The 26,299-nt window shown below is 38.1% G+C and overlaps 1 protein-coding gene across 4 annotated transcripts in view; it reads left to right on the plus strand.

Annotated features, from left to right (window-relative positions):
• FBXL2 (F-box and leucine rich repeat protein 2) overlaps positions 1 to 26,299 on the plus strand; it is a 147,836-nt gene that overhangs the window by 56,902 nt on the left and 64,635 nt on the right. The gene's annotated exons all lie outside the window — the stretch shown is intronic.

Below are 26,299 nucleotides of genomic sequence, written 5' to 3' on the forward strand. Positions count from 1 at the left end.
CCTGTTACAAGTATTCTAAGATTAGGCAAAGCAGATACCAGGCTGTCTGTAATAGCTAGTGGCCCTCACAGAGAAGGGAGATGAGGTCTTTGAGCATGTACAGGTGGAGGAATTGGATATGTGACCCCTACACAATGCAGAGACCCTGGAAAGGCTCCCTTCCCCTGTTCTTCTTAAACAGAGAAATCCCTGTTTCTTCTCAGGGCTTTGGGTGAAGCGGGGGAAGCTTGTCTTGAGAAATATAGTAGTATTTATAGATGATGCAGAAATCCCAAGCTAAGAAATTAAATTAAAACTGATTCTAGAAGGATGAAGCCTTTGGGGGAACTAGGCATAATCAAATGTAAAAGAGCTTTATAGGGACATTTCACAAACTAAGATTCCTGAGCTTTCCATACCTCAAGAATCAGATGAAAATGAGGTCATGATAGCTCTTATAAGTTAGTTAAGGAAATGATCCTTGGTCAGGGAGAGTAAGTGGATTAAATAACTATTAGATCAAGCTGAAATGGAATGAGAAAGCTGAAAAACACAGATGAGGAATTTATACAAAATGTAGCATAGAGAGATGAAGATACAGAAATATAGAAAAGGTTAAGAGACCCAGATGATGGGATTAGATGATTTCTAAAGGAAATTATAGACAAAGAATAGAGAGAGAATGTGGGAAGGATATTATTTGAAACAATAGTGGCTACAATTTTTTAGAATGGATTAAAGATATAAATCACCAAATTGAAAAAGCGTATCAACTTCTGGAAAGGATTAATAAAAATAAATACCTAAATAAAAAAATACCTAGATACAATATAATAAAATAGAAGAACTCTAAAGACAAAGTCCTAAATTAATCTGCAAGGTGAATAAGATCAGCAATTAAACTGACAACAAATCTCTCATCAGCCAAAAGAGAAGTGGAGTGGAAAAATATTTTCCATGTGCCCATGGAAATGTAAACCTAGAATTCTTTACTTTGCTAAATTATTCTAAAATGAAGATGAAATAAAAACCTTTTCTATAACGGTACAACCACTGCAGAAAACAGTTTAGGAGTTCCTTGAAAAGTTAAACATATAATGACTATATGGCCTAGAAATCCCACTTTTAGGTATATACCCAAAAAAACTGAAAACTCCAACAATACTTGTACACAAATATTCATAGCAGTGTTTTTCACAATAGCCAGAATGTGGGAATAATCCAAATGTCCATCAACAGATAAATGTATAAACTAATTGTGGTATAGTCATGCGTCACTTGACAGTGGAGCTGTGTTTTAAGAAATGTGTCAGGTGATTTTGCAGTTGTGTGAACATTACAGAGTGCACTTACTCAGAGCTAAATAGTATGACCTACTGTACCTGTAGGCTATATGGTAGCCTATTGCTCCTATGCTACAAATCTGTAAAAGCGTGTTACTGTACTGAATACTATAAGTGACTGTAATACGGCGGTATTTGTGTATCTAAACATAGAAAAGATACAGTGAAAATGCAGTACTGTAATCCAGGATCACTATCATGTATGTGGTTGATCGTTGAGCAAAACATTATGAGATGCATGATTGTATATATGTACAGTGGGATATTATTCAGCCACAAAAAGGAAAGGATTACAGATACATGTTACAATGTGGATTAACCTCAAAAACATTATATGAAGAAATGAAACCAAACCCGAAAGGTCACATATTGCCTAATTCCATTGATATGAACTATGCTGAGTAGATAAATCCGTGGAGACAGAAAGCATATTGCTGATTGTCAGGAGCTGAGGGGAGTGGGGCATAGGGAGTGACTGCTTAATGGGTACAGTGTTTTCTTTTGGGGCAATGAAAATATTTTGAAACTAGATAGAAGTGTGGTTACACAACATTGTGAATAGATTAAATTGCACACTTTTTTAAAAAAACAAAATGTAACCATTTGGGTAAATATCAGTAAGTGTTGATTGTTTAAAAGAGAAAATGTTGACAATAACTAATATGTTGAGGATTTGATGAAACAAGATGGAGTTAAAATAGTCAACAGTTTCAGTTGGATGATGGGAAGAGGGTGATTAAAATGAATTAAGGTTGCTGGATAGAGGTATTGATTAACTTTAGAAATATTAGCATAAGATAAAATAGACCTTAAGATAATAGACATTATTACAAAGACTACCGCTTCTACTTCAGAAGACATGAAAGACTTTTGCTTCCATGATAATCATAGAAGTTACCAAGTTTTAAAATCATACTTGTTATAGGGCAAGTAAAGAGCAGCAGACAAGAGGAGGTCTGAAAAGTCTGAATTTCACAGAAAAATAAGGCCTTCATAAATGAGTAGGGAGCCATAGCAGCTTCATACCTGGGGGTAGGTGCCTGGTCATGGTACAAGTGGGCCTGACTTAAACACTAAATCACCCATGCCCTAGAGGCCCAAATGCAAAGAGGAATCATTTGGCCTAGAAATTCTTCCCCTTCCCCCCAGCTCCCCAGAGAGATTTCTCTAGAGAGAAACCATCTAGTTCTTCACATTCTTGCAGATTGATTCAGTATACTTGCCACACTTGAACCAAAAAGAAAACAAACTATCTGAAACTGCAGCTAAACCCTTCTATATTACTTACTAATAAGATTTTTTTTTTTTTTTTTTTTAATGTAGTGGCTCAAGGGGTTGGGTATTGAGCCAAACCCAGCTGATCTAAGTGTACTTTTAGTTGTGATCCAGCTCAACTCAAGAAGGATTACCAATGAGCAGACACTAACTTGGACTTCCAGACAGAGGGAAGGGTTTATACTCTCGGGGAAATAACAAGCCAAAATAAAATTATACTACATTCTTAACTATTCTGTCAGGAATATGTTCTCAAATTATGAGATACACAAATTAGCAGAAAAACGTGACCTGTAAACAAGAGAAAACAGTCAATGTAATCTGACTTTTTGGTGACCCAGTTTTGGAATTTAGTAGATGAAGGCCTTAAAACATCGATGACAAATATGTTAAAGAATTAACAGGAAAAGATGGATACAAGCAGTGAAGAGATGAGATATTTCAAGGGATTCATGGAAGTTCTAAAAGAATCAAATAGAATTTCTGTAACTGAAAAAACTCCAATTTTAAAAATCATTGAATAGGCATTTCAGCAGATTATTCACTGCACAAGAACGGATTAGTGAACTTGAAGACAGGTTAATAGAAATTATCCAAACTGATGGACAAAGAGAAAAAAGATAGAAAAAATTAACACATCATCAGCAACTTATAAGGAAATATTAAGAGGTCTAACATATATGTAATTGGAGGTGCAAAAAAAGAGAAGAGAAAGAATAGGGCATAAAAGTGTTTGAAGAAATAATGGCCCCCAAATTCCAAATCTGATGACAGACAACCCACAGATTCAAGAAGCTCAGTGAGTAAATATGAAAAACACACCTACACACACTATTAAATTACTAGAAATCAACGATAAAGAGAAACCTTAAGATGACAGAAGAAGGAAGGCGAAAAAAATTGGGAGGAGGCTGGGTGTGGTGGCTCATATCTGTAATCCCAGCACTTTGGGAAGCTGAGGTAGGTGGAATGTTTGAGCCCAGGAATTTGAGATCAGCCTTAGCAGCATAGTGAAACCCCATCTGTACCAAAAATACCCCTCCCCCCAAATATATATATATATATATATATGCTGGGCACGGTGGTGCCTACCTGTGGTCTCACCTACCTGGGAGGCTGAGGCAGGAGAATCACTTGAGCCTGGGAGGCAGAGGTTGCAGTGAGCTGAGATCACACCACTGCACTCCAGCCTGGGCAACAGAGTGAGACCTTGTCTCAAATAATAATAAAAAGAAGAATACTCACTGACCTTTAAGAATTAATTGAAAACCAAATTATATATATTTGAAACTATCTTCTGAAAATAAAAACTTTTAGGGAAAAAAAAAAAAAAAGCTGAGAGGATTCATCACTAACATTTCCACAACTAAGAAATACTAAAGGAAATTGTTTAGGTGAAGAGAAATGAAACTCAGATCTGTAGGAAGGAATGAAGAACACCATAAATGCTAAGTGTGATAAATATGAAATCCCTTTTACCTCTTTAAAAGTCCTTTTTTTTTTTTTTTTTTTTTTTATTTTTGAGACGGAGTCTCGCTCTGTCGCCCAGGCTGGAGTGCAGTGGCCGGATCTCAGCTCACTGCAAGCTCCGCCTCCCGGGTTTACGCCATTCTCCTGCCTCAGCCTCCCGAGTAGCTGTGACTACAGGCGCCCGCCACCTCGCCCGGCTAGTTTTTTGTATTTTTTTTAGTAGAGACAGGGTTTCACCGTGTTAGCCAGGATGGTCTCAATCTCCTGACCTCGTGATCCGCCCGTCTCGGCCTCCCAAAGTGCTGAGATTACAGGCTTGAGCCACCGCGCCCGGCCTAAAAGTCCTTTAAAAGATAATTAACTGGGTTGGGCGCAGTGGCTCCCACCTGTAATCGCAGCACTTTGGGAGGCCGAGGCGGGAGGAACACGAGGTCAGGAGATGGAGACCATCCTGGATAACACGGTGAAACCCTGTCTCTACTAAAAAATACAAAAAACTAGCCGGGCGAGGTGGCGGGTGCCTGTAGTCCCAGCTACTCAGGAGGCTGAGGCAGGAGAATGGCGTGAACCGAGGAGGCGGAGCTTGCAGTGAGCCGAGATCACGCCACTGCACTCCAGCCTGGGCGACAGAGCGAGACTCCGTCTCAAAAAAATAAATAAATAAAAAAAATAATAATAATAATTAACTGTTTAAAGCAAGGATCATAATGATGTTTTGTTGTCAAGTAAAATATTTGACAGTAACACACAAGATAGGAAACACAGTGAGCCAAGATTGCACTACTGCACTCCAGCCTGGGAGACAGAGCGAGACCCTGTCTGAAAACATAAAAATTTAGAAATACAGGAAAGGATTAGAGGAAAATACACTGTTATTCTGGTGGTAGAAACATAATATTATTTCAGACTGTAAAAAGGATGTATTTCGTATAGAAGAACCATAAAATATGCATAAATATTTAATTATTTCAAAAGAGGTCTGGAAAGGGGAGCAAAGGAACAAAGTAGATGGGACAAATGGGAAACAAATAGCAAGACAAATGGGAAACAAATAGCAAGATGTTAGATTTGAACCATATTCATGATTAAATGTAGATTAGGCTAACACTCCCATTAAAAGCCTGGATGACAGAGTGAGACCCTGTCTCAAAAGAAGGGGGTGGGGAGATAATTTTATGCATTCACATTAGCATAAAATTACCTAAGACTAAATCTAACTTTGTTAGATTTGCAAGTCTAAGACCTAAAAAATGTTGCTGGAGAGAAATTTCAATAACCTAAATAAATCAGGAGGTATGTCATGTTTATGGATTGGGAACCTGAATTATAGATTCAAAACAATTTTAATCATAACCCTAGCAGGGTTTTTTGTTTGTTTGGAAGTTGGTAAACTGGTTCTAAATGTTATATGGAAATAGAAATGTGCTAGAATAGCCAACACAATCACAAAGAACAGGAGCAAAGTTGGAGGACTTACATGGCCATATGTAAAGGCATATTATAAAACTGCAGTAATCAAGACAGAATGGTATCAATGTGAGGAAAAATACATGATTTATTGGCACAAAAGATTCCAGAAACAGATCCCCATATAAGGATCACCTGATTTACCAAAGCACCTTTAAACAGTTCTATGGAGAGAGGATGACCTCTCAGTAAAATGTGCTGGGTCAATTGAAAAACCATGGAAAAGAAAAACAAACCTTGATACCTACCTCAGAACATATGCAAAGAGTAGTCTGAAATAGTTCATAGATATAAATGTGAAAGGTAAAACAGATTCTAGAAGAAAATACACAAGAATATCTTTATAACTTCAGAGTAAGCCAATATTTCTTCAACATGGCATACTGTATCTTCACAACCATTTAAAATAATTGATAAATTGGACTTCACTAAAGTAGGAAACTGTTTATTAAAAAACAACTGAGCATGGTGGCTCATGCCTGTAATCCTAGAACTTTGGGAGACCCAGTTGGGTGGATCACGAGGCCAAGAGATCGAGACCATCCTGGCCAATATGGTGAAACCCCATCTCTACTAAAAATACAAAAATTAGTTGGGTGTGGTGGCACGCACCTGTAGTCCCAGCTACTCGGGAGGGTGAGGCAGGAGAATCACTCGAACGCAGGAGGTGGAGGTTGCAGTTAGCTGAGATCCCGCCACTGCCCTCTAGCCTGGCGACAGAGCAAGACTCCATCTCAAAACAAACAACGTTGGCCTGGCGCAGTGGCTCACACCTGTAATCCTAGCACTTTGGGAGGCCGAGGTGGGTGGATTGTCTGAGCTCAGGAGTTTGAGACCAGCCTGGGCAACACGGTGAAACCCTGTCTTTACTAAAATACAAAAAATCAGCTGGGCGTGGTGGTATGTGCCTGTAGTCCCAGCTATTTGGGAGGCTGAGGCAGGAGAATCGCTTGAACCCAGGAAGTGGAGGTTCCAGCGATCTGAGATCCCACCACTGCACTCTAGCCTGGCGACAGAGCTAGACTGCATCTCAAAACAACCAACCAACCTTGGCCTGGCGCAGTGGCTCATGCCTGTAATCTTAGCACTTTGGGACGCCGAGGCGGGCGGATTGCCTAAGCTCAGGAGTTCGAGACCATCCTGGGCAACATGGTGAAACCCTGTCTACTAAAATACAAAAAATCAACTGGGCGTGGCAGCGTGCACCTGTAGTCCCAGCTCTTTGGGAGGCTGAGGCAGGAGAATCGCATGAACCCAGAAGGTGGAGGTTGCAGTGAGCTGAGATTGTGCCACTGCACTCCAGCCTGGTGACAGAGCGAGACTCCGTCTTGAAAACAAACAAACCTTAAGAGAATGTGAAAGGACGGAGTTAGACAACCCTTCCAACAAAATGCTCATATCTAAAACATATAAAGAACTACAAATCTATAAGAAAAATCCAATTTAAAAAATAGGTGCTTCACAAAAACCCCCAAAATGGCCAATAATTATATGAATAGGTGCTCAAAATCATTGCTCATAGGAGGGAAATACATTTTAAATAATACAGTATCATTACATTATATCCTCATTAGAAGGATGGTGTTAAGAAGACCAACAATACCAGGTATCCGTAAAGGTATGAAATAACTGAAACTCTTGCAAATTATTCATGGAGGGATAAATTGGCACAACTACTGTAGTTTAGAAAACTTTTAGCCATAACTACTAAATGGGAAGTTAGAGCCATAGCAACCCAGGCAAGAGAAAAAAAGAAAAGGGATCCAAGTAGGAAGAAAGGAAGTCAAACTATCTGTCTTCTCAGATGATCCTCAGGCATAGTGTCTGCCCAAAGGCTCTTAGATCTTATAAACAATTTCAGCAAAGTTTTAGGATACCAACTTAATGTACAAAAATCAGTAACATTTCTATAGACCAATAACGTCCAAGCTGAGAGCCGAATCAAGAATGCAATACCATTCACAATAGCCAGAAAAAGAATAAAATGCCTAGCAAAACAGCTAACTAGGGAAGTGAAAGATCTCTACAACTAGAATTACAAAACACTGCTGAAAGAAATCAGAAATGACACAAACAAAAGGAAAAAACATTTCATGCTCATAAATGGGAAGAATCAATATTGTTAAAATGGCCATACTATCCAAAGCAATGTACAGATTCAGTGGTATTCCTATCAAACTGCTAATGACTTTTTTCACAGAATTAGAAAAAAATATTCTAAAATTCACGTGGGGCCAGGCATGGTGGCTCACACCTGTAATCCTAGCACTTTGGGAGGCCAAGGCAGGTGGGTCGCTTGAGATCAGGAGTTTGAGACCAGCCTGGCCAACATGGTGAAACCCTATCTCTACTAAAAATACAAAAATTAGCTGGGTGTGGTGGCAGGCACCTGTAATCTCAGCTATCTGGGAGGCTGAGGCAGGAGAATCACTTGAACCGGAAGGTGGAGGTTGCAGTGAGCCGAGATCATGCCACTGCACTCCAACCTGGGTGACAGAGCGAGACTTTGTCTCAAAAAATAAAAATTAAAAAAAATTTAAAAATAAAAATAAAATAAATAAAATAAAATCCATATGGGATGAAAAAAAGAGTCCAAGTAGCCAAAACTATCTTAAGCAAAAAGAACAAAACTGTAGGCATCACCCAAATGGACTTCAAACTATACTGCAAGGCTACAATAACGAAAACAGCATGGTACTGATACAAAAACAGACACACAGACTAATGGAATAGGTTAGAGAACTCATAAGTAGAGCTGCACACCTACAGCCATCTGATCTTTGACAAAGCTGCCAATAACAAGCAATGGGAAAGGACTCCCTATTCAATAAATGGTGCTGGGATAACTGGCTAGCCATATACATAAGATTGAAACTAGAATCCTTCCTTTTACTATATACAAAAATCAGCTCAAGGTGGGTTAAAGACTTAAGTGTAAAACCTAAAACTGTAAAATCCCTAGAAGAAAACTTAGGAAATACCATTCTGGACATAGGCCCTGGCAAAGGCTTCATGACAAGGCACCAATAGCAATTGCAGCAAAATCAAAAATTGATCAGTGGGACTTAAGTAAACTAAAGAGCTTCTGCACAGCAAAATAAAATATCAACAGAGTAAACAGACACCCTACAGAATGGGAGAAAATATTTGCAAACTATGCACCTGACAAAGGTCTAATAACCAGAACCTATGAGGAACTTAAATAAATCCACAAATGGAAAAACAACCCATTTTTAAAAGTGGGCAAAGGACGTGAACAGACACTTTTCAAAAGAAGACATACATGTGGCCAACAAGAATATGAAAAAAAGCTCAACATCATTAATCATTAGAGAAATGCAAGTCAAAACCACAATGAGATACCATCTCACACCTGTCAGAAGAGCTATTATTAAAAAGTCAAAAAACAGATGCTGATGAGGATGCAGAGAGAAGGGAATGCTTATACACTGCTGGTGGGACTGTAGACTAGTTCAGCCACTGTAGAAGGCAATTTGGAGATTTCTCAAAGAACTTAAAACAGAACTACCATTCAGCATGGATGCAGCTGGAGGCCATTATCCTAAGCATACTAATGCAGGAACAGAGAACCAAATACTGCATTTTTTTTTATAAGTGGGAACAAAACATTGAGCATACATGGACACAGAAAAGGAAACAGTAGACATGGAGGCCTTCTTGGGGTGGCGGGTAAGAAGAGGATGAGGATTGAAAAACTACCTGTTGGATACTGTGCTCTTTACCTTGATGACAAAATAATTTATACACCAAACTCCAGCAACACACAATTTACCCATGTAAGAAACCTGCACGTGTACCCCACCAAACCCAAAATGAAAGTTAGAAGGAAAAAAAACACTGCTAAAAGTAAATACTTTCCAACCCTTTAGTGTAGCAGTTTCTTCTAGGTATATGTTCAAGTGAAATAAATGTATATGTCTACCAAAAGATGTGTACAAGAATATTTATAGCAGTTTTGTTCATAATAGCCAAAAGTTAGAAACAACCCAAATGTCACTTAACCACAGGATGGAAAAATAAATTGTAGTATATTCATTAAGGGAACACTACAGAGCAAAGACAAACTGCTGCATCATGCAACAGCATGGACAAATTTCACAGTTAAAGGTGAAAAAGTAACACCAACGACTGCATAGTGTTTGGTTCCATTTATGTGAAGTGCAATATCAGTGGAAATTAATCTATGGTAATAAAATTCAGAGGTGTTTACCTCTGGGAGGGAGTATATTTTTGTTTACCTCTGGGTGCATAAAAGGGCAAAACAGAATCTTTTGGTGTTGAATGTGTTCTATGTCGAGAGTGAGATGGTGGTATCATAGATTTGTATATGTATTTTTATACCTAGGATTTGTACACTTCAGTGGATGAATGCTATACTTTAATAAAAAATCATTTTTGTGGGGGTGTATTTTAGATCTGGTTATTGAACATACAATAATGACCATCCGATATCATTGTGCTGCCTTAGCATCCAGATTATGGTCTTGAAATATTATTTTCCACAAAAAGAAACCAGGGCTTGGACAAACACTGATTGTAGGACTGAGACAGAAAGTGTATGATGGAACTAGAACACCTTCGTGTAAAAGACAGCCAAACTGAAAGAGTTGTTTGAAAAGTACTCAGGAACCAACTTGAAGAGTCTCCCCTGGCCAAAATGGGTTATTTTGATAAAAAAAGAAGGAAGTAGACCAGGCATCATGGCTCATGCGTGTAATCCTACCACTTTGGGAGGCCAAGGCAGGCAGATCACTTGAGGTCAGAAGTTCAAGACCAGCCTGGCCAATATGGTGAAACCCCCGTCTCTACTAAAAATACAAAAATTAGCTGGGTGTGGTGGCACATGCCTGTAATCCCAGATCCTAGGGAGGCTGAGGCAGGAGATTCACTTGAACCTGGGAGGTGGAGTTGAGTTTCAGTGAGCCAAGATTGCACCACTGCACTCCAGCCTGGGTGACAGAGTGAGATTCCTTCGCAAAAAAAAAAAAAAAAAAAAAAAAAAAAAAAAGGAAGTATTTAAATTGCCCATCTTACACAAACTGTACTACTAAGTAAAAGAACAGTGAATGAGAATTTTCCTTAGTGAGGAATCCCAAATGAAAGAATGATTGAATTAGAATGTCACCATTTTATAGCCCTTAGTAAATTATATAGATCTAGGCATTGAGCTTTCACTGCTTCTTATTACAAAAGGAGAAATAACCAAATATTATGTGCCTTCTGATGAAAAATACCATTTGTGAAGGAGTCTTGCTCAGACAAAAAAGTCAAACCTGAAACTGATCAATTTTATAGCTCCAACTACCAATTTGTAGAAAATGCAGAGGTCAGAGGAATATTAAACAACATTAACATGAGTACAATTAATAAAATCCACTGTGAGAAACTATAGGATAATCTGATTTCTTCAACAAATAACTTGCATGGGGGAGAAAGAAGGGATGGAAGGAGGGTGCCTGCAGATTGAAAGATTTAAAAGGGCAAATGAGAAGCAGGAGCTATAATGTTTAGAGATGATAAATTGAATAAATACAGAAAAGAAAGTGAAGAGTATAAAGTGGCAGGATGGTGACTACACTTAGAAGAAATGGAGGGTAGTATTGTGATTAGAAAGGGACATGTGGGGCCCAGCATGGTGGCTCACGCGTGTAATCCCAGCACTTTGGGAGGCTGAGGCAGGCAGATCACCTGAGGTCAGGAGTTTGAGACCAGCCTGGCCAACATGGTGAAACCCCATCTCTACTAAAAATATGAAAATTAGCCGGGTATCATGGTGGGCACCTGTAATTCCAGCTACTGGAGAGGCTGAGGCAGGAGAATTGCTTGAACCCGGGAGGTGGAGGTTGCAGTGAGTTGAGATCACGCCACTGCACTCCAGCCTGGACGACAGAGCAAGACTCCGTCTCCAAAAAAAAAAAGGACATGTGAAGGCTCTGGGGCTCTGGGGTTGCTGACAAAGTTCTATTTCTTGTCCAGGGTAGGGGTTATAATAAGATGTTTGCTTTATAAGTCATTGGTGTATACATTTCATTTATGCAGTTTTCTTTATATCCATTACATTGCTAATAGGAAGATTTTAAAAATGTGTATATTAAAAATTTAAAGCTTATGAATGATAAAGAAAAAAATTCAGTAAGACTTGCTCTTAGTAGACTTGCTCTACTTTTTTCACTCTCATAAGTCATTTTTAACCAAAGTTCCTCAATTATGAAAAAAATAGAGTTTCTGATAATATTAGCATTTGTTACTGTGTTTATTTTAAATACTGCCATTCTGAACCAACACTGTAAGCATTTTTGTTTTAGTTAATTATGATAAAGAGTAAATTTTAACAATACTTTTTAATACTTTGTTTCCCAACTTGAGGACCAAATTACAGAATCATAAAATTATTTTTTATTTATTTACAGCCATTAGATTCTTGCAAAACAAATGCAGTGATCTCGGCTCACTGCAAGCTCCACCTCCTGGGTTCACACCATTCTCCTGCCTCAGCCTCTCGAGTAGCTGGGACTACAGGTGCCCACCACCACGCCTGGCTAATTTTTTTGTATTTTTAGTAGAGACGGGGTTTCGCCATGTTAGCCAAGATGGTCTCGATCTCCTGACGTGATCTGCCCACCTTGGCCTCCCAAAGTGCTGGGATTACAGGCCTGAGCCACCGCGCCCAGGCCAACAAATACAACTTCTTAGTATTTTTCAGTCATCTGTTTTTTTGGCTTATATGCATGTTATAATTTATGATTTTGCAGGTACTCATGAATTAGTATAGTATTCATAGCAGTTATATATGTATGATAGTTAAGGAACATTTTGTAATATTCGTATGACACTTTATGTATATGTAGGTCTAGTTCTAACATGTAACAATACCAATATAATTTTGTGCAGTAACAATTTAATTTCTCTTATGCTACTTTGTTACTAAACTTGAACATTATATGCAAACACTTTTGGTATACTTTCTAAAGTATTGTTTTTTTAGATTTCAGTTGCTGTTCCCAACTGAAACTTCAGCCTAGTGAAGTTTCTCCAAATTTAGATTAATAAAAAACTTTTAAAACTACATGACTCAAGAAAAGTTTTCTAATTTGGCATCAATAATAATGGAACAAAAATTATGTAAAAACCTTAATTATACAACATTATGAAACAAAAATATTTTATTGATTAGAAACACAATATTTAGTATTCCATGTATCTTTATTCTATTATTCTAATACTGCAAACTCTTCAGTAGGGCACCCAGTCGTGTGAAACAATAATTATATTCAATCTTTAGTATTTTGCCTACTTCCAGTTATATAGTGTAATTTTCCAGTTTTTTAAAAATTTTGTCATGAAGATATATCTGTCAAGGAGGGAATGAAGAGCGTATTTAAGAGTTTTCTAGCTTGATTTTTATAACTTTAAAATACTTAAACCCGTGGTATGTGGGTCTTCATTTGTACTCTTGCCCTTGGGCCTGCAAATGTTATAGATAGTCTGTTACTTTTGTTACATAGTATTTTCCAGACGTACTAGCCAATGAAATAAGACAAGAAACAGAAATAAAAAATAAGCATTTATAAGGTATCATTAATTGAGACAGTCTGTTCTTCTACATAGCAATATCAAAAGAATCAGTATAAGAGTATGGTAATATTGGATATACAATTAATATCTAACAATCAATTTCAATTATTAGGAAAATAAATACAAAAAAGATAACACTCATAATACAAAAACAAACAAACAAACAAACAAAAACTATAAAATACCCTGGAATAAACTGAACAAAAAATGTGACTTTTATGGAGAAAATTAAAATTTCTGAAAGACTAAAACAAAATGCAAATAAATGTCAAAGTACACCACATTCCTAGATGTGAAGACTCAACACTGTAAAAATGTAATTTCAGTCAAAATCTCAGGAGGAAGCTTTGGATAATTTAACAAATTGATTTTAATATTTATGTATAATAGTGAAGATGCCCATATAGCTAATGAAGTTTTGAAGAAGATCAAATTGAGTAGATTTATCCTTTTGCATACTAACATTATAAAGCTATAGTAATTATAATGATGCTATATTGGAACAATACAATGGAAAAGAATAAAAAATATAGTAACATCTATTCACAAATAGGTACTCAGTATAGGATTGAGATAAAATCATAAATCAGTGTGTAAGTGTTCAAAAATAAATTCCAGATGGATTGAAAACCAAAAATGTGGTAAGTAAAATTGTACACTATTAAAAGAGAAAAAGTAGTAAAACTGAAAATCAATTACTTGAGCATCAATTGGAAGGAAATAAATTAAAACTAAAGAAAGTGGTAGGAAGGAAATAAAACAAAAGAAAGTGGTAGGAAGGAAATAAAAGAAGTGGTAGGAAAGAAAATTATACCAAAATTAAGGAAATACAAAACAAACACAATAGAGAAAATTAACAAAACCCAAAATTGGCCTTTTGAAAAGATTAATTGATAAATTCTTACTAAAACTGATTAAGAAAAGAAAGAAGGCACAGATTACTGATACCAGAAACAAAAGGGGGATATCACTATAACGTCTACAGAATTACTAACTCTGACAACGGAAAAAAACAAAGTCTGAAGATTCCTATATCTGGTAAATAAATTGAATCCACAAAGCAACCTCCATGCCGGGATGACTTCACTTGGGAATCTTTTCACATGTTAAGATAGAAACAATGTCAGTCTTATGTTGACTTTTCCCAGAAAACAGAAAAAGAACATTTAATATATTCATTTTCTATGTCTGCTTTAACAAATTACCATAAACTGGATGACTTAAAACAACAGAAATTTATTCTTTCTCGGTTCTGGAGATCAGAGTCTGAATTCAAAGTGTGAGCATGGTTATGCCCCCTCTGAAGGCTCTAGGGGAGAATCCATTCTTTGCTTCTCCCAGCTTCTTTTGGCTGTATCACTCATGAGTCTGGGCCTCTGTGGTCACATTGCCTCCTTCTCTTCTCAAGATCCCTAACTTAATTACGTTTGCACAACCCTTTTTCCAAATAAGGTAATATTCACAGGTTCTGTTGATTAGGTCACAAATACGTCTTTATTTGGTGGTGATGGGGCACGTATCATTCAACCCACTACATTTTCTAATTCATTTTATGAGACTAGGATAATTCTGGTATCAAAACCTACCAGGACATTATAAGAAAGGAAATACACAGACGAGCCTTTCTTGTGAACATAATACAGAAATCCTGCAGAATATACAGTAACATCAGTTAACTAGAACTGATAGACATTTATAGAATGCTTTATCCAACAACAGCAGCAAAATCCACATTCCTCTTAAAGTTACATGGAACATTCACCAAGATAGACCACATTCGAGGTCATAAAACGCTCAACTCATTTAAAAGAATAGCATACAGAGTGTTCTTACAGACCACAATGAGTTAAACCAGAAATCAGCAACAGAAAGCCAAAAATTCCCAAAATATTTGGAGATTAAACAACACATTTCTAAATAATACATGGGTCAAAGAAAAGGTCTTAAGAGGAAAGCAAAAATATTTTTAAATGAGAATGAAAATACGACTTACCAAACTTTGTAGGAAGCAGTGCTTAGAGGGAGATTTACTGAACTGAATGAATACATTAGAAAAAATAAATATCTAAGATCAAGAATCTGGCCAGGTGTGGTGGCTCATGCCTGTAGTCCTAGCACTTTGGGAGGCCGAGGTGGGTGAATTACCTGAGGTCAGGAGTTTGAGACTAGCCTGGTCAACATGGTGAAACCCTGTCTCTACTTAAAATACAAAATTAGCCAGGTGTCGTGGTGTGGTGTGTGCCACTTGGGAGGGTGAGGCAGGAGAATCACTTGAACCTGGGAGTCGGAGGTTGCAGTGAGCTGAGATCGTGCCATTGCACTCTAGTCTGGGCAACAAGAGTGAAACTCCATCTCACAAAAAAATAAAAAATAAAAATAAAATCAAGAATCTTAGCTTCCATTTTAGGAAATTAGAGGAAAAAGGGCAATGGAAGTCTAAAGCAAGCTAAAGAAATGAAATAATGGGCTGAGGCAGGAGGATTGCCTGAGATCATGAGTTCGAGACCAAGCAAGCATAGTGAGACCCCATCTCTATCAAGAAAAAAAAAAAAAAAAAAATTAGCTGGGCGTGGTGGTATGTGCCTATAGTCCTAACTACTCAGGAGGATCCCTGGACCCCAGGATTTCAAGGTTACAGTGAGCTATGATCACCCCACTGCGCTCCATCCTGGGTGACATAGCAAGACCCTGTCTCTAAAAATAAATAAATAAGCTTTAAAAATAAAAAAGGAAGAGTAGAAATCAAGGAAATTAAGAACAATGGAGAAAATAAGTGAAACCAAAAGCCGGTTCTTTGAAATGTTCAGTAAAATTGTTAAACCTTTAGCCAGACTAACCAGGATAAAAGAAGAGCAGAAGTACCAAGATCAGAAATGAAAGGGATCATTGTTACATGGGCATTAAAAGGATAATAAAGGAATATTAACAACTCTGTGTTCACATAAAAAAAATTTGTGGTTACATAGGAAGCATATACATTTATGGGGTATATGAGATACTTTGATACAGGCATCCAATGTATAATAATCATATCAGGGTAAATGGGGATATCTATCCCTTCAAGCATTTATCCTTTGTGTTACAAACCATCCAGTTATACTCTTTAGTTATTTTTAAGTGTAGAATTTATTATTGACTATAGTCACTCTGCTGTGCTATGAAATACTAGGTCTTATTCATTCTTTCCAACTACTTTTCTTACCCATTAACCATCCTCATGTCCCCCCCACGTCCTCCTGCCATCACCCTTCCCAACCTCTGGCAACCATCCTTCTACTGTTTTCCCCCATGAGTTCAATTGTTTTAATTTTTAGCCCCCACAAATAAGTGAGAACATGCGAAGTTTGTCTTTCTGTGCCTGGCTTCTTTCACTTAACATAATGACCCCCAGTTCCATCCATGTTGTTGTAAATTACAGGATCTCATTCTTTGTTTGGCTGAATGTATATATGTTGGATGTTGGATGGATATATGTTGGATGTATGGATGAATGTATCCATTGTATATATGTCCCACATTTTCTTTATCCATTCATCTGCTGATGGATATTTAAGTTGCTTCCAAATCTTAGCTATTGTGAACAGTGCCACAACAAACATGGGAGTGCAGATACCTCTTCGATATACTGATTTACTTTCTTTTCGGTATGTACTCAGCGGTTGAATTGCTGGATCGTATGGGAGCTTTGTTTTTAGTTTTTTTGAGGAACCTCCAAACTGTTCTCCATAGTAGTTATATTAATTTACATTCCCACCAACAGTGTGTGAGGGTTCCCTTTTCTCCACATCCTTGCCAGCATTTGTTAGTGTCTGACTTTTGGATATAAGTCATTTTAACTGGGGTGAAATGATATCTCAGTGTATTTTGATTTGCATTTCTCTGATGATCAGTGATATTGAGCACCATTTCATATACCTGTTTGCCATTTGTGTCTTCTTTTGAGGAATGCCTATTCAGATCTTTGGCGCATTTTTAAATTGAATTGTTAGATTTTTTTTTCCTATAGGGTTGTTTGAGCTCTTTATATATTCTGGTTACTAATCCTTTGTCAGATGTGTAGTTTGCAAATATTTTTCCCATCCTGTGGATTTTCTCTTCACTTTGTTGATTGTATCCTTTGCTGTGCAGAAGCTTTTTAACTTGATGTGATCTCATTTGTCCAGTTTTGCTTTAGTTGCCTGTGCTTGTGGGATATTACTCAAGAAATGTTTGCCCAAAACAATGTCCTGGAGCATTTCCCCTGATGCTTTCATGTAATAGTTTCATAGTTAGAGGTCTTAGATTTAAGTCTTTAATCCATTTTAATTTGATTTTTGCGTATGGTGAGAGATGGGGGTCTAGTTTCATTCTTCTGCATATGGATATCCAGTTTTCCCAACAACATTTATTGAAGAGATTGTCTTTTCCCCAGGGTATTTTCTTGGGACTTTTGAGTTTATTGTAGTATGTAGTTTATATGGATTTATTTCTGGGTTCTCTATCCTGTTGCATATGTGTCTGTTTCTATGGCAGTACCATGTTTTGATTACTGTAGCTCTGTAGTATAATTTGAATCAGGTCATGTGATTCCTCCAGTTTTGTTCTTTTTGTTCGGGATAGCTTTGGCTATATTATGGGTCTTTTGTGATTCCATATAAATTTTAGGATTGTTTTTATTCTGTTTTTGTGAAGATTGTCATTCATATTTTGATAGGGATTGCATTAAGTCTGTCATTTGCTTTGGGTAGTATGGACATTTTAACAACATTGATTCTCACTTAAACCCAGAAAATGGAAGCAGAAGACTTCCCTAACTCATTCTGGGAGCCCAGTGTTACCATAATACCAAGACCATATAAAATATTACAAAAAAAGGAGAACTCAAGACCAATATTTTTCATAAAAATAGATGCAAAAACCTTTAACAGAATATTAGGAAGTCAAATCCAGTGATATATAAAATAATTATATCCCACAATAAAGCAGAATTTATTTCAACTATGCAAGGATATTTTAACCTTCAAAAGTCAGTGTAATCTATTACACCAACAGACTAAAGAAGAAAATCATGTGGTCACATCAGAAAGTGCAGAAAAAATATTTGACAAATTGTGGCACCCATTCATGATAAAAATACTCAGCAGACTAGGAATACAGAAGAACTCCCTGACTTGATAAAGAACATCTACACAAGACCTACAGCTAACATCATACTTTTTTTTTTTTTTGAGACAGAGTCCAGCTCTGTTGCCCAGGCTGGAGTGCAGTGGTGCAGTCTCTGCTCACTGCAACATCTGCCTCCCAGGTTCAAGTGATTCTCCTGCCTCAGCCTCCCCAGTAGCTGGGATTACAGGCCTGTGCCACCATGCCTGGCTAATTTTTTTGAATTTTTTTTTTTTTTTTTTTTTTTTTTTTTTGAGACGGAGTCTGGCTCTGCCGCCCAGGCTGGAGTGCAGTGGCGGGATCTCAGCTCACTGCAAGCTCCGCCTCCTGGGTTCACACCATTCTCCTGCCTCAGCCTCCCGAGTAGCTGGGACTACAGGCGCCCGCCACCTCGCCCAGCTAGTTTTCTTTTTTTTGTATTTTTAGTAGAGACAGTGTTTCACCGTGTTAGCCAGGATGGTCTTGATCTCCTGACCTCATGATCCGCCCGTCTCGGCCTCCCAAAGTGCTGGGATTACAGGCTTGAGCCACTGCGCCCGGCCTTTTTTGGATTTTTAGTAGAGATGGGGTTTCAACATATTGGGCAGGCTGGTCTCAAACTCCTGACCTCAAATGATTCACCCACTTTGGCCTCCCAAAGTACTGGGATTACAGGCGTGAGCCACCGTGCCCGGCCAACATCATACTTAATGATGAGAAACTAGATGCTTTTTCCCTGAGATTGGGAACAAGAAAAAGATATCCCCTTTCACCACTCCTGTTCATCACAGTATTGGAAGTCCTAGCTAATGTAATAAAATAAGGCAAGAAAATAAAAGATATGCATTGGAAAGAGATAAAATTGGCTTTGTTTGCAGTTGACACTATTGCCCATGTCATGAAAACCGCAAAGAACTGACAAAATAATTAGTAATAATAAACCTCCTCCTGGGCCGGGTGCGGTGGCTCACGCCTGTAATCCCAACACTTTGGGAGACTGAGGCAGGTGGGTCACCTGAGGTCAGGAGTTCGAGACCAGCCTGACCAACATGGTGAAACCCTGTCTCTACTAAAAAATACAAAAATTAGCCGGGCATGGTGGTGGTGCCTGTAATCCCAGCTACTCAGGAGGCTGAGGCAGGAGAATCACTTGAACTGGGAGGCAGAGGTTGCAATGAGCCAAGATGGTGCCATTGCACTCCAGCCTGGGTGACAGAGTAAGACTCTGTCTCAATAAAATAAAATAAAATAAATAAACCTCGTCCTGTAACTAATTAGCAATTATGGTAAAGTTACAGAATCTAAGGTTAATATTATAAAAGTTAATTACCTTCCTATATACCTGCAATGAACTACTGAAATTCGAAATTTAAAATAATACTGTTTACATTAACATCAAAAAAATGAAATACCTAAGTATAATTCTGAAGAAAATTTTGTAAGATCTATATGAGGAAAACTATAAAACTCCAGTATTCCAGTGAAAGAAATCAATGAATATCTTAATAAGTGAAGAGATATTACATATTCATGGATCAGAAGGCTCAGTATTGCTAAAATGTTAACTTTTTTCAAGTTGATGTGTAGATTCACCAAAATCCAAATCAAAACTTTACTAAATTACTTTGCGAGCAGCAGGAGCAACATGAACTCTTATTCACTGTTGGTGAGGATTCAAAATGATACGGCCAGTTTAAAATATAGCTTGGCAGTTTCTTACAAAGCTAACCATAAGTGTATCATTTAGTCAAACAGTCACATATTTAAGTCACAAAACTGGTTTTGTGGATGTTTGTAAACCTGCTTGGAAAAGCAAGCGAGGTACAGTGGCTTGTGCCTGTAATCCCAGCCACACAGGAGGCTGAGGCAAGAGGATCACTTGAGGCCAGGAGTTTGAAACTGTCCTGGGCAGCATAGTAGGACCCCTATTACTTGGGGGGGGGGGGGGAAAAGTTAACATGGAAAAGCCAAAGACTGAGAAGAACCAACACTGTACTGAAGAAGAACAAAGTCAGAGGACTGACACTATTGGACTAATTTTAAGACTTAGTATAAAGCTTCAGTAATCGAGACATGTAGCATTGGTGAAAGAATAGATTGATGGACCAATGAAACAGAATAGAAAGCCTAAAAATACAGCCACATAGTCAACTGATATTTGACAAAGGAGCAAAAGCAAGTCAATGGAGAAAGTATACATTTTTTTTCAGCAAGTGGTGTTGGAAAATTGGACATCTATATTTAAAAAGATGAAGGTAGACACAGACCTTTCACAAAAATCAACTCAGAATGGATCATATACCTAAAAGTAAAACACAGAATTTCTAGAAGAAAGTGTAGGAGAAAATCTAGGTGACCTTGGATTTGGCAATGAGCTTTTAGATACAACAACAATAGCACTGTTCATGAAAGGAAAAATGAGTAAGTTGGACTTTATTAAAATTTAAAACATCTTCTTCTGAGAAAGGCACTGTTAAGAGAATGAAAACCACAAACTGGGAGAAAATATTTGCCAAATGTATAATAAAGGACTTGTGTGCAATATACGTAAAGAACTTTTAAAACTCAACGGTGAGTAAATCAGCTGGGCTCTGGCTCACGCCTATAATCCCAACTCTTTGGGAGGCCAAGGTGGGCAGATCACTTGAGGTCAGGAGTTCAAGACCAGCTTGGCCAACATGGTGAAACCCTGTCTCTACTAAAAATACAAATATTAGCTGGGTGTGGTGGCACACACCTGTAATCCCAGCTACTGGGGAGGCTGAGCAGAGAATTGCTTGAATCCGGGAGGCAGAGGTTGCAGTGAGCTGAGATCGCACCACTGCACTCTAGCCTGGGTAACACAGTGAGACTCTATCTCAAAAACAAACAAACAAACAAAACAAAACAAACAAATAAACAAAAAAAAAACCCTCAATAGTGAGAAATAACTCAAGTTTTTTAAATGGGCAAAAAATCTGAACAGGCATTTTACCAAAGAAGATATACAGATAACAAGCATAAGATGCTTAATACGATATGTCACTAGGGAATTGAAAATTAAGACAATGAGATACCACTGTGTACCTATTAGAATGGGTAAATTTCAAAAATCTAAATACAAAATGGTGGTAAGATGCAGAGCAAGAGGAACACTTACTCACTGTTGGTGAGGATTCAAAATGGTACAGCCAGTTTCAAATATAGCTTGGCAGTTTCTTACAAAGCTAACCATAAATGTATCATTCAGTCAAGCAGTCACATACCTAAGTATTTATCCAAATGAGTGGAAAATGTATATCCACACAAAAAACTACACACAAATGTTTATGGCAGAATTATTCATAATCGTTCCAAGCCAGAAGCAACTAAGATGTCCTGCAATAGGTGAATGGATATACAAACTGGTATATTCACACAATGAGATAGTATTCAGCAATAAAACACAGTAAGTTATCATGCCATGAACAGACCTGGAGGAACCTTAAATGCATATTGCTAAGTAAAAGAAGCCAGTCTGAACAGTTACATAGTGTTTGATTCCAATCATATGGCATCTGGAAAACACAAAACTATAGCGACATTAGAAAGATCAGTGGGGCTGGGCACAGTGGCTCACACCTGTAATCCCAGCACTTCGGGAGGCCAAGACAGGAGGATTGCTTAAGGCCAGGAGTTCAAGACCAACCTGGGCAACACAGACCCCGTCTCTTCAAAATAATTTTTTTTCTAATTAGTTGGGCATGGTGGCGTGTGACTTTAGTCTCCCCTACTTGGGAAGCTGAGGCGGGATGATTGATTGAGCCCAAGAGGTTGAGGCTGCAGTTAGCCATGATCATACCACCATACTCTAGCCTAGGTGACAGAGTGAGACCATGTCTGGGAAGAAAAAAATCAGTAGTGGCGGAGGGTTCATGAGGAAGAGAGGAGAGATGAATAAGTGAAACATGTTGTTGACAGTAAACTATTCTATGTGAAACTGTAATGGCAGCTACATGACATGCATTTGGCAAAACCTCTAGAACTAATACAGAGTGAACTATGTTGTAAACTACAGACCTTAGTTAATAATAATGTATAAATATCGCTTCATTAATTGTAACAAATGTACCACACTAATATGACATGTTAATGATGGGGGAACTATGTGGGTCTGTTGGTGGGGGTGTATATGCTAACTATCTGTACTACTTGCTCTTATTTTAAATAAAAATTTTAGGTTGGCCCTGGTGGCTCATGCCTATAATCCAAGCACTTTGGAAGGCTGAGGCAGGTGGAGCACCTGAGGACAGGAGTTCGAGACCAGCCTGACCAATATGGTGAAACCCCATCTCTACTAAGAATACAAAAATTGGCCGGATGTGGTGGCATGCGCCTGTAATCCCCACTACTTGGGAGGCTGAGACAGGAGAATTGCTTAAACCTAGAGGCAGAGGTTGCAGTGGGCTGAGATCACGCCACTATACTCCAGCCTGGGTGACAGAGCAAGACTCCATCTGGAAAAAAAATAAAATTTAAAAGGGAGATAAACGAATGTGAAAGGTGTTAAAATCGTGCGTGCTCCAAGTGGAAATATTTTATAGGCTGTAACAAAGGAATTATAAAATAATTGAAAGGCAGGAAAAAAAAACCTATAGTAAACGTCATAATAATTGAATAGTGGCAGCTTTTTCTCTGAGATGAGAATGAGACAAAGATGTATTTCATTACCAGTTCTATTTATCATTGTACTATAGAAAATCATAGCCACTGTAATAAGCAAAAGAAATAGAAAGTATAATTATTGGAAAGGAGGAAAGTTAGTTCATTATTCACTAGTGAATTGATGTTTTATGTAGAAAATCAGAATGAATGAACAAATTTAGAAATATTGTTGGGTACAAGGTCAGTATATGAAAATTAACGTTATATACTAGCAACAATTAAAGAATGATATTTAAAATATTCCTTTTTTTTCAAGACAGGGTCTCATTCTGTTGCCCAGGTTCACAGCTCGCTGAAGCCTTGACCTTCCTAGGCTCTGTTGATCCTACCGCCTCAGCCTCCTGAGTAGCTGGGACTATGGGCATGCACCACCACACCTGGCTAATCATTGTATTTTTTTGTAGCAATGGGGTTTCACCATGTTGCCTGTGCTGGTCTCGAATTCCTGGGCTCGGGTGATCCTCCTCCCTCAGCCTTCCAAAGTGCTGGGATTATAGGTGTGAGCCACCATGCGCTGCCAAAAGATATTCCATTTTAATAATAAGAACATCAAATAACCAGGAAAAAAATCTAAAGATAAGCAAGGTATCTATGTGGAAAACTACAAAAATTACTGTGAGAAATTAAAGAAATCCTAAATAAATTTTGGAATGGATCATTTTCTGGATTGGAAAATTTAATATTGTAAAAATCTTAATTGTTCCCAAATTTTCTGTCAATTCAATGCAGTCCCAGTAACAATTTCAGAAAGTTTTCTTGTGGAAGTTGATATGCTGATTTTGAAACTTAATAGGAAATTCTGAGAATCAAGAATAAGTAAGATAATCTTGATGAAGAAGAACAAAGTTGAAGGACTTACATTACCAGACATTGTGACTTATTATTAAAGCTTCATAAAATCAGCCTTATTGGCACAAAGACAAACAGACTAATGGAGCAGAATACAAAGTCCAAAAGTACATCCATCCAATCCCTTGCTCCGCTGTGTATATTTATAACCAGGTGCTATTGCAGTGCTTGCCTTGTAAAGTTGAGGCTATCACATTTGAGATAAAGAAGCACTTTCTAGGAAAGAATGTTTTGGAGGGGTCAGAACTCAGTTTGTCACTCGTGTCGCTATCTGCGTTTCTATTGCCAGTATCCCAGGCTTTGTAATTGAGGGCATTACTTTTACTCATTGAAACATGAGTCAGGAATTGGCTTTGGCCGTCAGTGTGGTAGTTTGGAGTATCACCATGCCTGTTTGTGCAAATTCAATTACTTTCAGTTTAAAAGGTTGGGGAGAGGGGAAATAATGTAAATACTTTAGGCAATCTGTTTTTTCATTCAGTAATCATAAACCTAGGTAGTAAGCATGAGATGAGAAATGTGAATTCCTGTTCTATGTGTTGGTTCCTGCATGTGTCTCAACGTGTGAACTCTTGCTTCACTTGTGAATGAAGCAGGAGTCCAGTTTGTTCCAAGCAACACACTCACTAAGCGAAAACTACTTCATCTGTTATTATCAGTTAAGAAATAGCACTGTTGACCTAAACAAGGAAACTGAGGTAAAGTTAATCTAGAGAGTTTATTTGGGGCAAGTTTGAGATTGCAGCTCAGGAAACACTGGGAAGTGATCCCGAGAAAAAAGGAGTTGCTTGAGTTTTGTTTGTTTTTTTGTTTTTTTGTTTTTGTTTTTGTTTTTGTTTTTTGAGATGGAGTCTCTCTGTGTTGCCCAGGCTGGAGTGTAGTGGCATGATCTCGGCCCACTGCAACCTCCGCCTACTGGGTTCAAGCGATTCTTCTGCCTCAGCCTCCTGAGTAGCTGGGACTACAGGCGCACACCACCATGCTCAGCTAATTTATATTTTTAGTAGAGATGGGGTTTCACCATGTTGACCAGGATGGTCTCGATCTCTTGACCTTGTGATCCACCTGCCTCAGCTTCCCGAAGTGCTAGGATTACAGGTGTGAGCCACCGTGCCTGGCCTGCTCAAGTTTTTAAAGAAAAAAGGATGAATCAGGAGAGGGGGTGATTACAAAAGTTGTTTTTGGGAACTCTTACCGGTTTCCAGAAGTAACATTGATTAGTGATTGGTTGTACATTGTTGAACTCTAGGGTAGGAGTTAGAGTATCCAGTGTATGGCATTGTTAGGTTACTTTATAGCTTACTTGTGTCAGTCACTCTGGAGCCCACATAGCGGCTCATATCTCTTAGATTAAGTTTCTTTCTTAGGATCTAGCCCAATCCTGAGGGAAAAACAGCTGTGTTAAGCTTTCCAAAGCAGTATATGTAGTGGTCCTGGCTTGTGCTCTTGAGCCAGACTACCTGGATTCAAATCCTAGTTCCACCTTTACTGTCAGCGTGCCCTGGGCACGTTACTTAACCTCTATGTTCAGTGTCCTTATCTGTAAAATGGAGATAGTAATAGCACAACACCTCGTAGCAGTGTTGTGTCAATTAAATGACTCGCATGTAAACCATGGTTGGCACATAGTCGATGCATAATCAGTGTTGACTATTTTTGTTATTACCAGTGTTGTTATTACTGAGACATGATAAAGGTGGTATGCTCTTAAGGGATTTTCAAGGGAAACAGCTAACTCTTTTTTTTTTTTTTTTTTTTTTTTACCTTTGGCATATGCTTTTAGAACCCAATCCCTGCATGAAATGTGATTCTGCTGTACTAGGCTAGTTTCTGTTTGGTGCTTGTTTTCTGTAGGGAGCTGACAGTCAGATGTGGCTAGCTGTGGGATGGTTGTATGTCACAGAACACAGCTATTAGGGGCAGGAGAGCCTTTGGGTTGAGCAATGTAGATGTGTAGATATCCTGAAATACTTGGATGTATATGTTTAAGTAGATATATTTTAGCCACCAGCATTTTTCTATGTACAAAGATCCACTGAATCTTTTAAAGTCAGTGTAACCCTTATTATGCTTCTATCCTTTGCTTTTCACTAGAGAATGATTGTAGCCTGTATTGTAGGATGGCATCTCTACAGTCAGTATCCCATGGTACTGCATGTGGGCGCATTATTGTAGGGTACAACACTTTGATGTTTTATGATTCTACTCTCCTTCCCTGAGGCCATGGATTTTTATCTCACCACTATTGTTACCTTTAAAGAATTTTGAGGAATATTATAGGTGGCTGTTCACCATCTTACCACTCTCCCCCTTCCACACTCAGAGGCACAGACTCTCATATTTACTTTCCAGGACTCTCAGAACTGAAGTACTATTCTTGTTCCCGACTTCAACCCTATCCATCCTTCTCACAGAAAAGCTGCCCTTTGTTTCCAGCTGTCACTCTGCAGTGCTGAGGCACACATGGCTGTTTGCTCACGTACTAGCAGCAGCAGCTCCTCTCCTTGACTGCCAGA

The sequence above is a fragment of the Chlorocebus sabaeus genome, chromosome 15, assembly GCF_047675955.1.
Source record: "Chlorocebus sabaeus isolate Y175 chromosome 15, mChlSab1.0.hap1, whole genome shotgun sequence".
NCBI lineage: Eukaryota > Metazoa > Chordata > Mammalia > Primates > Cercopithecidae > Chlorocebus > Chlorocebus sabaeus.